Source organism: Canis aureus, chromosome 27 (assembly GCF_053574225.1).
Source record: "Canis aureus isolate CA01 chromosome 27, VMU_Caureus_v.1.0, whole genome shotgun sequence".
Taxonomy (NCBI): Eukaryota; Metazoa; Chordata; class Mammalia; order Carnivora; family Canidae; genus Canis; species Canis aureus.
In genome coordinates, this window is record NC_135637.1 from 46,423,163 (window position 1) to 46,434,091 (window position 10,929).

The following is a 10,929-nucleotide window of genomic DNA, read 5'->3' on the forward strand; positions in this document are numbered from 1 at the left end:
TTACACCAGGCTTTTTTCTTTCTTTTTTTCACAGATGTTGACAAATGTATTCTAAATTTATAACAGAAATGCAAAGACCCTAGAATGCCATATAACTTTGTCATCTTTATCCCTCAATTTTTCCTTCCCCTGTCTCTTCCATCCTTTCTTCTGTCTTGTCTTCCCATCTTTTCTTTCTGTAATTTCCATGTGACATATGTTAAATAATCTCATATTATCTTACATCTGTCCATTCTCCTTATTCTCTCATACTTGTAAAATATTTATTTCTCTTTTACATCTTTTATTTTTTTAATTTTTTAAAATTTTTTAATAAAATAATTTTTATTGGTGTTCAATTTACCAACATACAGAATAACACCCAGTGCTCATCCCGTCAAGTGTCCCCCTCAGTGCCCTTCACCCACTCACCCCCACCCCCCGCCCTCCTCCCCTTCACCACCCCCAGTTCGTTTCCCAGAGTTAGGAGTCTTTATGTTCTGTCTCTCTTTCTGATATTTCCCACACATTTCTTCTCCCTTCCCCTATATTCCCTTTCACTATTATTTATATTCCCCAAATGAATGAGAACATACACTGTTTGTCCTCCGATTGACTTACTTCACTCAGCATAATACCCTCCAGTTCCATCCACGTTGAAGCAAATGGTGGGTATTTGTCGTTTCTAATGGCTGAGGAATATTCCATTGCATACATAGACCACAGCTTCTTTATCCATTCATCTTCCGATGGACTCCGAGGCTCCTTCTACAGTTTGGCTATTGTGGACATTGCTGCTATAAACATCGGGGTGCAGGTGTCCCAGCTTTTCTCTTTTACATCTTTTAGTAATGACATACAGAGAGAGCTCATAAAACTCAATTTGTGCATAAGAATGAAATATAAACCTATTCATCTCTGAGAGCATAAAACCAAAAGTATAAAAAACAGAGGGTAGATGTTATAACATGATAAAACCAGTGGTGGAATTGTAAGGGCAATGATCCACAACTTATCCAATGAGGAATTATAACAGCCACAGTGGAGGGTATTGGTGAGAAGAACAAAGTACCTAATTGCAATATTTGGAGTTACTGAAATAATCAATAAGAAGAAAGAATAATTTGAAAGCATTCAAGCAGGGGTCCTTTTTCCATGTTTGAAAAAAAAAGCAAAATTAACAATATACCTCAAAAATAAAGGGAGTAAATGGGGGGAGCGTCAGAGTGAGAAACCCTATTTCTCACAGCTAGAATCTATACAAAATGCCAATATTCTTAAATAACTATAGAAGAGTATCATTGAGGTACCTGGTGGCTCAGTTGGTTAAGTGTCCAACTCTTGATTTCAGCTCAGGTTATGATCTCAGGGTCATGGGATCGAGTCCCACTTTGGGCTCTGTGCTGAGCAAGGAGTCTGCTTGAGATTCTCTCCCTCTGTCCCTCCCCTTGCTCTCTCTCTCTTTCTTAAATAATTAATAAATAAATATATTTTAAAGATCATTAGCATTATAGAATTAATCACAAGAACTAAAAACAAACTATTGAAAGTTTTATTTATTTTATGGGAGGCTCATTTTTGGACAAAATATTAGATAAATATGTTTAATATTTAACAAATATTTTAATTATTTTAATATTTAATAAATTTTAATATTTAATGAATATTTCAACATGTATTTCTGTATCATAATTTATATCATTATGTTAATATACTGGTTCAATTTTAAGAACTGAACTGAAATAATTTATATCTATTTTTCAATGAACCAATTTTGGTATTATGCATACTTGAATAAAAGAAAAAAAATAAAAGAAAAATACGGTTTTCAAAAAAATAAAATACAGTATTCCAATAGGAAGTAAATATAATTCAAAAAATAATACTGTTTTAAAAAATCAGTCATAAGTAATATTCAGAAAGTCAGGCAAATATATATATACAATAATGTTCCTTCCTCTAATAAATAAAAAAGTAAATGTTCACCAATGAAGAAATTGTTAAATATATTATGAAATACTATGCAGTTGTTTAAAGTCATGCTTTTGAAAAACTTTAGATTACATTAGAAAAAAATGACTCTGGTAGCAGGTTAAAAATTACTGCCAAAATTTATATACACATAATACCTTAGTTAATACTTATTTTCTCAAAATATTCCAAAGAACAGGAAGCATACCTGAACATAATAAAAGGCATATGTGAAAAACGCACAGCTAACCTCATACTCTGTAGTGAAAAGCTAAGAGCTTTTTCTCTAAGATCAGAAGGAAGAAAAGGATGTTTACTCTTACTACTTTTATTCAACATAATCCTAGCCACAGCAACCAGACAAGAAAAAGAAATAAAAGACATCCAAATTAGTAAGGAAGAAGTTAAACTGTCACTATTTGCAGATGACATGATACTTTCTATATTTGCATACATAGAAAAACCTCAAGACTCCACCAAAAACTATTAGAAGTAATAAATGAATTCAGTAAAGTTGCAGCATACAAAATTAACATATACAAATTGGCTGTGTTTCTTTTCACCAAAGACAAAGCAGCAGAAAGTAAATTAAAAAACAAACCAACAGAAAACAATTCCATTAACAACTGCACCACAAAGAATGAAATAATTAGGAATAACTCAACCATGGAAGTGAAAGATGTTTACTCCTGAAAACTATACAATTTTGTTGAATAAAATTGAAGACAATAAAAATTTAAAAAACATGCCATGCTAGATTAAAGAACTAATACTGTTAAAATGTCCATACTACCCAAAGCATTCTACAGATTCAATGTCATCCTTATCAAAATACCACAGCATTTTTCGCAGAACTAGAACAAATAATACTAAAACATGTATGAAATCACAAAACACCTAAACAGACAAAACTATCTTGAAAAACAACAAAAAAGCTGAAGGCATCACAAATCCCAGATTTCAAGGTATACTATAAAGCTATGGTAACCAAAACAGTATGATATTGACACAAAAACAGACATTGATCAAAGTGAGGACCCAGAAATAAACCCACACCTTCATGGTCAATTAATTTATGACAAAGCAGGTAAGAATATGCAATGGTGAAAGGGCAACCTCTTCAAAAAAATGAAGTTGGGATAACTGGACCGCTATCCCAAGCATACACAGCTTTCTCAAACCATATACAAAATAAATTCAAAGTGGATTAAAGACCTAAATGTGAGACCTGAAGTCATAAAACTTCAAGCAGAAAATATGGGTAGTAATCTCTTTAACATCAATAATAGAAATATTTTTCTAGATATGTCTCCTTATGCAAGGGAAATCAAAGCAAAAACAAACTACTGGGACTATCTCAAAATGAAAAGCTTTTACACAGCAAGGGAAACCATCATCAAAACAAAAAGACATCTTACTGCATGGGAGAAGATATTTGCAAATGATATATCTGATAAAGGGTTAACATGCAAAATAGGTAAAGAATTTACACATCTCAATACAAAAAAAAAAACAAAAAACAAAAAACAAAAAAAACCCAAATAGTCCAATTAAAAATGGGCATAGGACCTCAATAGACTTTTTTTTACAAAGAAGACGTCAAGATGGCCACCAGACACACGAAAAGATGTTCAACATTAGTCATCGTTAGGAAAATGCAAATCAAAATCTTACACCTGTCAGAATGTCTAGTATCGAAAAGATAAGCAATAGCAAGTGTTGGTGAGAATGTGAAGAAAAAAAAAGGAACCCTGCTGCACTATTAGTAGGAATGCAAATTGGTACAGCCACTGTGGAAAACAAGTATGGAGGTTCTGCAAAAAATTAAAAATAGAATTAACATGCGATCCAGTAATTCCACTACTTGGATTTACCCAAAGAAAATGAAAACACTAATTTGAAAAGATATATTCACACCTGTTTATTGCAGCATTATTTATAATAGCCAAAATGTAGAAGCAACCCAAGGGTTCAAAAATAGATGAATGGATCAAGACCTGGCATATATAAAATGTTACTCGGGCATAAGAAAAAATGAGATCTTGCCATTTGTAACAACATGGATGGAGCTAGAGTGTAGTATGCTAAGTGAAATAAGTCAGACAAAGACAAATATCACTTGATTTCACTTAAATGTGGAATCTAAAAAAACAAAACGCGTGAAGGAACACATGAATAAGCCAAAGGGAGAAACAGACCCATAAATATAGAGAACAAAGAGATGGTTGCCAGAGCAGAAGCAGGGGATGGATGAAAGGGATGGAGGGGAGGGGGGAACAGGCTTTCAGTTACGAGAAGAATGAGTCACAGGGTTGAATGGTACAGTACCAGGAACATTGTCCATGCATTGTAATAGCCTTGTGTGGTGACAAATGGTAGCTACCCTTGTGAGCATAGCATAATGTATAGACCTGTCAAGACCCTATGTTGTACACCTGAAGCTAATGTAACATTGTGTGTCAATTATACTTCAATTTAGAAATAGGGGGAAAGGGGAGGAGGGCGGGGGGTGGGGGAGAATGGGTGATGGGCACTGAGGGGGGCACTTGACGGGATGAGCATTGGGTGTTATTCTGTATGTTGGTAAATTGAACACCAATAAAAAATAAATTTATTAAAAAAAAGAAATAGGGGGAAAAATGAATCCCAAGGGAAAAAAATGTATGTACGTACATAACACCAATAACACACATACCTTTGACTGGATACAATCTTGCAAACAGCTATGTTAGGTGGTAAGAATACATGTGATTCTCATTTTAATCATGATGGCTTTCTATAATTCTAAATTTGTATATGATGATCATGTTATGGTTTTATAGGAAAAATAATAAAAAATACTGTGAGTGGTGTCTAGAGCTCACCATGATGCCACAAATCAGTCAGCATTTCTCATCAACAGGCCAAGATGCTATTGATCCCTCATCCTGCCAACTGCCTAACTCAATTTGGTATCGCTGGGTGCTTTATGTATGCACTTTATTCACAAGACAGTGGTTAATTTTCTCAGTGAACTCTGTGTCCTTGATGTTTCTCAAGTTCTAAATCGCAAAAGAGCTTGTGAATTAGACAAGAACTAGTTCTCTGCTGTCCTGACACTATGATGCAGACTTTGAATTAAATTCAGAAGAAGCTATGAAGCATGGGTAACAATGACCTTTTTAAAATATTGATATAGAAATTGAGTTTTGTCCAACAATTGAGCTGAGAAGAAGCCAAGGAGATTTGGCAGTTAGGGAGTAAGAATCTTATTTTTTATATACATAAATATAATTCTTAGAGAAAAAAGGAAAATGAGACATTCAAATAGAAAGGTTAAGTAACAGACAGCCATATATAATTTTTTAAATATTTTGTGGCCTCGATATTTCAGGTGAACCTTTAGTTTGGACTTAATTCTGTATTCTGTAGATTATTACTTTACAAACTCTGCAATCTAGGATCTTGTGTGTGTGTGTGTGTGTGTGTGTGTGTGTGTGTTGTTTCAGTTCCAACCCATGGTGGACTGATACTTTTAAAAATATAACAAAGTATTTTTTTAAGGTTTTATTTATTTTCATGAGAGACACAGAGAGAGAGGCAGAGACATAGGCAGAAGGAGAAGCAAGGATCTGGATGTGGAACTTGATCCCAGACACTGGAATCATGTCCTGAGCTGAAAGCAGATGCTCAACCGCTGAGCCACCCAGGCGTCCCAAAATATAATAAAGTATTAGGAAAATGACCTCATGCATATGTATAATGACAATGGTAATTTCAGTAACAGTTTCCAAGTGCCTACTCTCACTTTCTAAACTCATCATGTGAGCCAGTGACAAACAGTTCACATCTCATGGTGGTCCATGACCAGCCCTCCAGAAGTACTACTCTCAAACACTCTGGACATTCTTCCTTGCACAAATTAATATACATCCCACTATTAATCTGTGTATTGAGTTTTAAAATGGTAAATTCAAAGACTACATGCATTTAAAAAACAATCCATTTGTGTCTGATACTAATCCCCAGTTTTCGAAATCCTATATAAATACCTTCACTTGAATTGAAAGTATCACTAGCTGTGGATTAAGACATAAATAATGCATATACAGAGAAATACCTTCTCTGGATAAGTATTAGCAAATTATCATTCTCTGTAGTGTCCATACATGATAACATAAAAACTAAATAATAGTTTTCCTTTATGATACATAGAGTCTTGTTCTCAGGCAATAAAAACAGGTAACCCTTTTAAAAACTTAAATGTAGGGATGCCTGAGTGGCTCACTGGTTGAGTATCTGCTTTTGGCCCAGGGTGTGATCCTGGAGTCCCGGGATCGAGTCCCACATTGGGTTCTCTCTCTGCCTGTGTCTCTGCCTCTCTCTTTGTGTCTCTCATGAATAAATAAATAAAACCTTTAAAAATATAAATAAATAAATAAATAAATAAATAAATAAATAAATAAATAAATAAAGACTTACATGTTTCCCATGAGTGCCTAAAATCCGTATACCTCCTAGGCCTCTATCTAACATCTATCTATCTATCTATCTATCTATCTATCTATCTATCTATCATCTATCTATATCTATTTCTATTATCTATCATCATCTGTTTCTATTATTTATCTTTCTATCATCTATCTATATTTATATCTATGCTTCTATGTTTCTATCTACCTATGCATCTATTATCTATCATCTATCTATGTATCAATCATCTCTCATCTCTCTATCCATGTTTCTATCTATTTTTACCACATGCACACAGTGTATATGCATTCGTATGTCTCTAGAGGATGAATTACTTCTAAAAGAAGTGCCACAGTATGTAGCACTAAAAACATGATATTTGGAGTTGGTTCTGTCCTGTGTGACCATGAGCTGGTAATTTGACCATGTTGAACTTTAATAAAATTATTATAATTCTCAAGGACAAGGCATGATCAATGGAATGAAATATACACATCCTAAGCATAGTGTTTGGCACAAGAAAACATTCAATAAGTGACAACTGCTATTACTATTATTAATACATTCACTGATTACCAGTGACTAAGCTTGCTCCAATTCAGAAATAAATATCACAGTGCCATGGACACTGAATAAATGGATAACATATGGATACAAATAATGTCTGGGATGTTCTTACAGCACAATCTCAATATAATCCCTTCAGTTAAAATATCTAAGGTTCTAAAGTATTCTTGGGAAAGGGTTGATGCCAAGTCAAGTTTCTGTATAGATAAGATGAGTCTGGTCATATTATTATATTAGAAAATAAAGAACCACTCAAAAAAGTAATAGGGATGTGCCCACGGATGTAGCAGAGATGCTCCCTAGAATAAAAATAAAATGCCACCAAGAACATTATTAGGTCAAAAACTGGACTATAAATAACATATTTGATAAAACTGTTATATCAAAGATAAATGTGCTTCAGTTGATAACTACGAGAGTACTCTTATTCTTAAGAACCACCCAATGACATATCCAGGGAGGGGATATAATTTTCACGAATGATTCAGAAAAATAAGAGTATTGTGAATACGACACTTATAAGCTAGTTCTGGTTGTAAGAGCATAGGAAGGGCCATTCCTCCCTCCTGTCAGCCAGGAAAATCTTAGGTCTTTAGAGCCACTCACATTCCTTTGTGTACAACTGGGTTCAAATCCACAACAACACACTGAATTCTCACGCTTTGAGTCTTTCTAATCCCCTTTCTACTCTCTCCGACTTCTGACTTTTAGAGGGCTCACGTGATCATATAAGATCTACCAGGGTAAGGTCTGTATCTCAAGGTTAAAGGACTTAGGACTTTAATTACAGCTGCAAAATCTCTTCATAGCAGCAGCACCTATATTAACGTTTGATCGAATGACCAAGAAACAGGAACCTGGGAGCTGGAAGGAGGGATTTTTAGAATTCTGCTCACTATAGACAGAGACAGAAATATGATGATAAATTACAATAGATTGATAAATAATGATAGAGCAAAAATCATAAAGCAAAATCAGTAAAATGTTAATAAGTGCATCTGGTAAAGCGGATAAGAATGTTTCTGTACTACACTTAGAATCTCCTTTTAAGTTTGAAATTATTTTCAAATAAAAACAATCTCAAAAGCTATTTAGAATTTTATAGTCATCAATATCATCAATAATATGTCCTAAACTATCTTTTCTACTTTTAGTGGCAGTTACTTCTGTGAGTTATTTGTAAATGCCCAGGAGAAAACTCATGCTCTCCTGTCACCCTATTTTCCTCATATTCTTTTCAGGTTGTGGTGGTTGATGTATTTCTAACACAAATCATCATCATCATCATCATCATCATCATCATCATCATCACCTCTGGGTGGAGAGGAACATAAGAAATAGTAAAGTCATCAAAATTCTATTTTAACACTGTGGGAGATCAAAACATAGAAAGGTATACTTAGTTTATCCATGTGCCATAATATTCTTGATGTGTAAAAAATGGGATTCTTTTCCTACTGAATAATTTTGGCTGGTAATCCAAACCAAAAACTACTGATTTCAAAGCATAGCTCTGCTCCAAATACAGTTGTTGCTGAGAAGGAGCAATACCCAGCACCTCATTAGCCCATTATCCATTTTTATCCTAAAAGACAAACAACTTGAGATTCATTATGAAATATCTTTAAACTCAGCCATCTATCTAAAGTGTGCTGTCCATGCCCTTCCTCTCCTGTGGCTGAATACGTCTGTGTTTTCATAAGAGGAGGGGATTCTCCTCGTACCCCTTTCACTGTCATAGACAGGAAGACAGGCACCTCAACTTTGAGCATGATTGTGCACATGAGAGAGGTCACAGGTGGACTAGACATTGCTCAATTAGGGAGATAGATCGAGATTTGGAGCACGCTGAATTTTGAGGGACATGGGACAAAAATGTGTGACATTGTAAATGGTTTATCGTAGAAGACTCAAGTGACCTTTCCCCTTGAACCAGTTCTCACCCCTCAGAACCCTACAAAGTATGTGCGATAGGGTGAGGTGACTCCAGTAGGACTCCACAGTGTGTCAACAGTCATGAAAAAGTCAGGCCTAGAACTTGGTGGGAGGCTGAATCAGAGACTGCCTATGGGAAAGATTCAACTTTGGGGGACGCTGAGACCAGCAAGGAAATGGGTGCCCAGAGAAATTTAATGGTAAAAATAGCACTAGAACTCAGAGTTTATGATTCTGATTTCCATACAGTTTCTAATAAAGTTTTAATCTAGATAACAAATATTTTTTAAATCTTTAAAAAATTAGACTACCCATTAAAATTCAAAATCAAACCAAGCAAAACAAAGCAAAATTTCCTTCTAAGATAGTATGATTATATCAATTAAAGTTTGAAAACATTTTTTTTTGTAAAACAAAGGAATTTTGGTGGAAAGACAAAATGAACTTTTTTTTTTTTTTTTTTTCCTTTTTGGTTCTTACATTTTGTGAGCCATGGCTCATTTAGCCATGGCTAAATGTTTGCTTCTTTTTTAAAGAAAAACTAAAACCCAGAAATGAATTTTCAGATGGAATTTTAAATAAAAAGATTGTTTGAATTTGGTTTGCGCAAGCTGTTTTGTAATGAAATCACAAAATAAAACCCAACATTATTGAAATGTGCCTAAGCTATTAAAACACAACAAAGTTGATGTGTGAAGATGTTAAATTGTGTTAGGTGGAAGATAAAACATCTTTTCAGATTTATAACAATAAGTATATTTAAGAAGTACATTATTAATTCAAGAATGGAAAACTTGTTTAAAGCTGCCTATCAGAAGAGTCTAAAGCAAATAGACTGATATTTTTAGGGTAGTTTTTCAATTTTTTACAAGTTATCTTTTTGGAAGGTCTCCAGTATTCTAATTTGTAGAAGTTTTCCCACTGTGCAGAATAATTTAAGAATTGAAATGTATCAAGCAATTTGTTTTAGAAAATGAAATTATGTTAAACATTATATTAACAAATTAAAAGACAGTTTCTTATGGAACATTATTTTCCAAACATTTTTAGCAATGGAATCTTTCTTCATTTCTTCAATTTTTTTTTTTTTTTTTTTTTTTTTTTTTTTTTTTTTTTTTTACGGTAGCACTAGGATTTATTAAACCGTTAGCGAAGGCACTGGGGTTTGCCCATGGTGCTCTTGATGTACAAAGCCCGGACGTTCTGCCAATTCTTCTTGAGCAAGGACACCAGGAAATTGACAGCTAAATGGATGTTGTACATGAGCTCATCTTCCGTCATCTTCACGTGGCCAACACCACTGCCAGACATAGCACCTTCTTCATCTGGAATTTGATGGTGGACTTCAATTCCTCCACTTTGGCCACCATGTTCTCATTGTAGGTCAGCAAGGAAGGGAACTTGCCAGCTTTATTCAGGTCTGGACCCAGGATTCGTGGGATCTGCTTGATCAGAGATTCTGAAGCCAAAAAGGCATCATACTTCTTGGCCAACTTCTTGACTAGTTTTTTATTCTTGTTGAGTTTCTTCAGCGCTTCAATGTCCATGTGGGGAATGTCCACTGCCTTGGCCTCATCACAGTGCTGCTGGTCCTCCAAAACATACACGGAGAACTTGGGGCGGGGGGTGGACTTAAGCCTGATGGTGCCCGAGAAGCGTTTGTCCTTCTGAGGGTCATAGTTCTTCAGGCCGATCTGCAGCTCCACCATCTCCAGAAACTTCTGGTGCTTGCACTGGTTCCCATGCAGGACCTCGTACAGGGTGTTGCAGGAGACTTTGTTTCTCATGGCTCGCTTACATTTTCCTCAAATTTGTGAGGTATAACATTAGATGCAGACAAGTCCTCAAATCATATGCACAGTCCATGTGTTTCCAGAATGGATAGGGGAGTGAGATCAGAAATAAGACAATCACCAGCACCGGGGACCTCCCCCTGCTGTGTTCAGTTACTATGTCCCCAAGGATAGTATCCTGACTCCTAACACCATAAACTAGACTTGGAACTTTATGTGAATGAAAGTATGA

At 34.9% G+C, this 10,929-nt stretch overlaps 1 pseudogene; it reads right to left on the reverse strand.

The window, feature by feature from the left end:
- Positions 1–10,029: 10,029 nt before the first annotated feature.
- LOC144299582 (large ribosomal subunit protein uL1 pseudogene) lies at positions 10,030–10,691 on the reverse strand (annotated as a pseudogene).
- Positions 10,692–10,929: the final 238 nt, after the last annotated feature.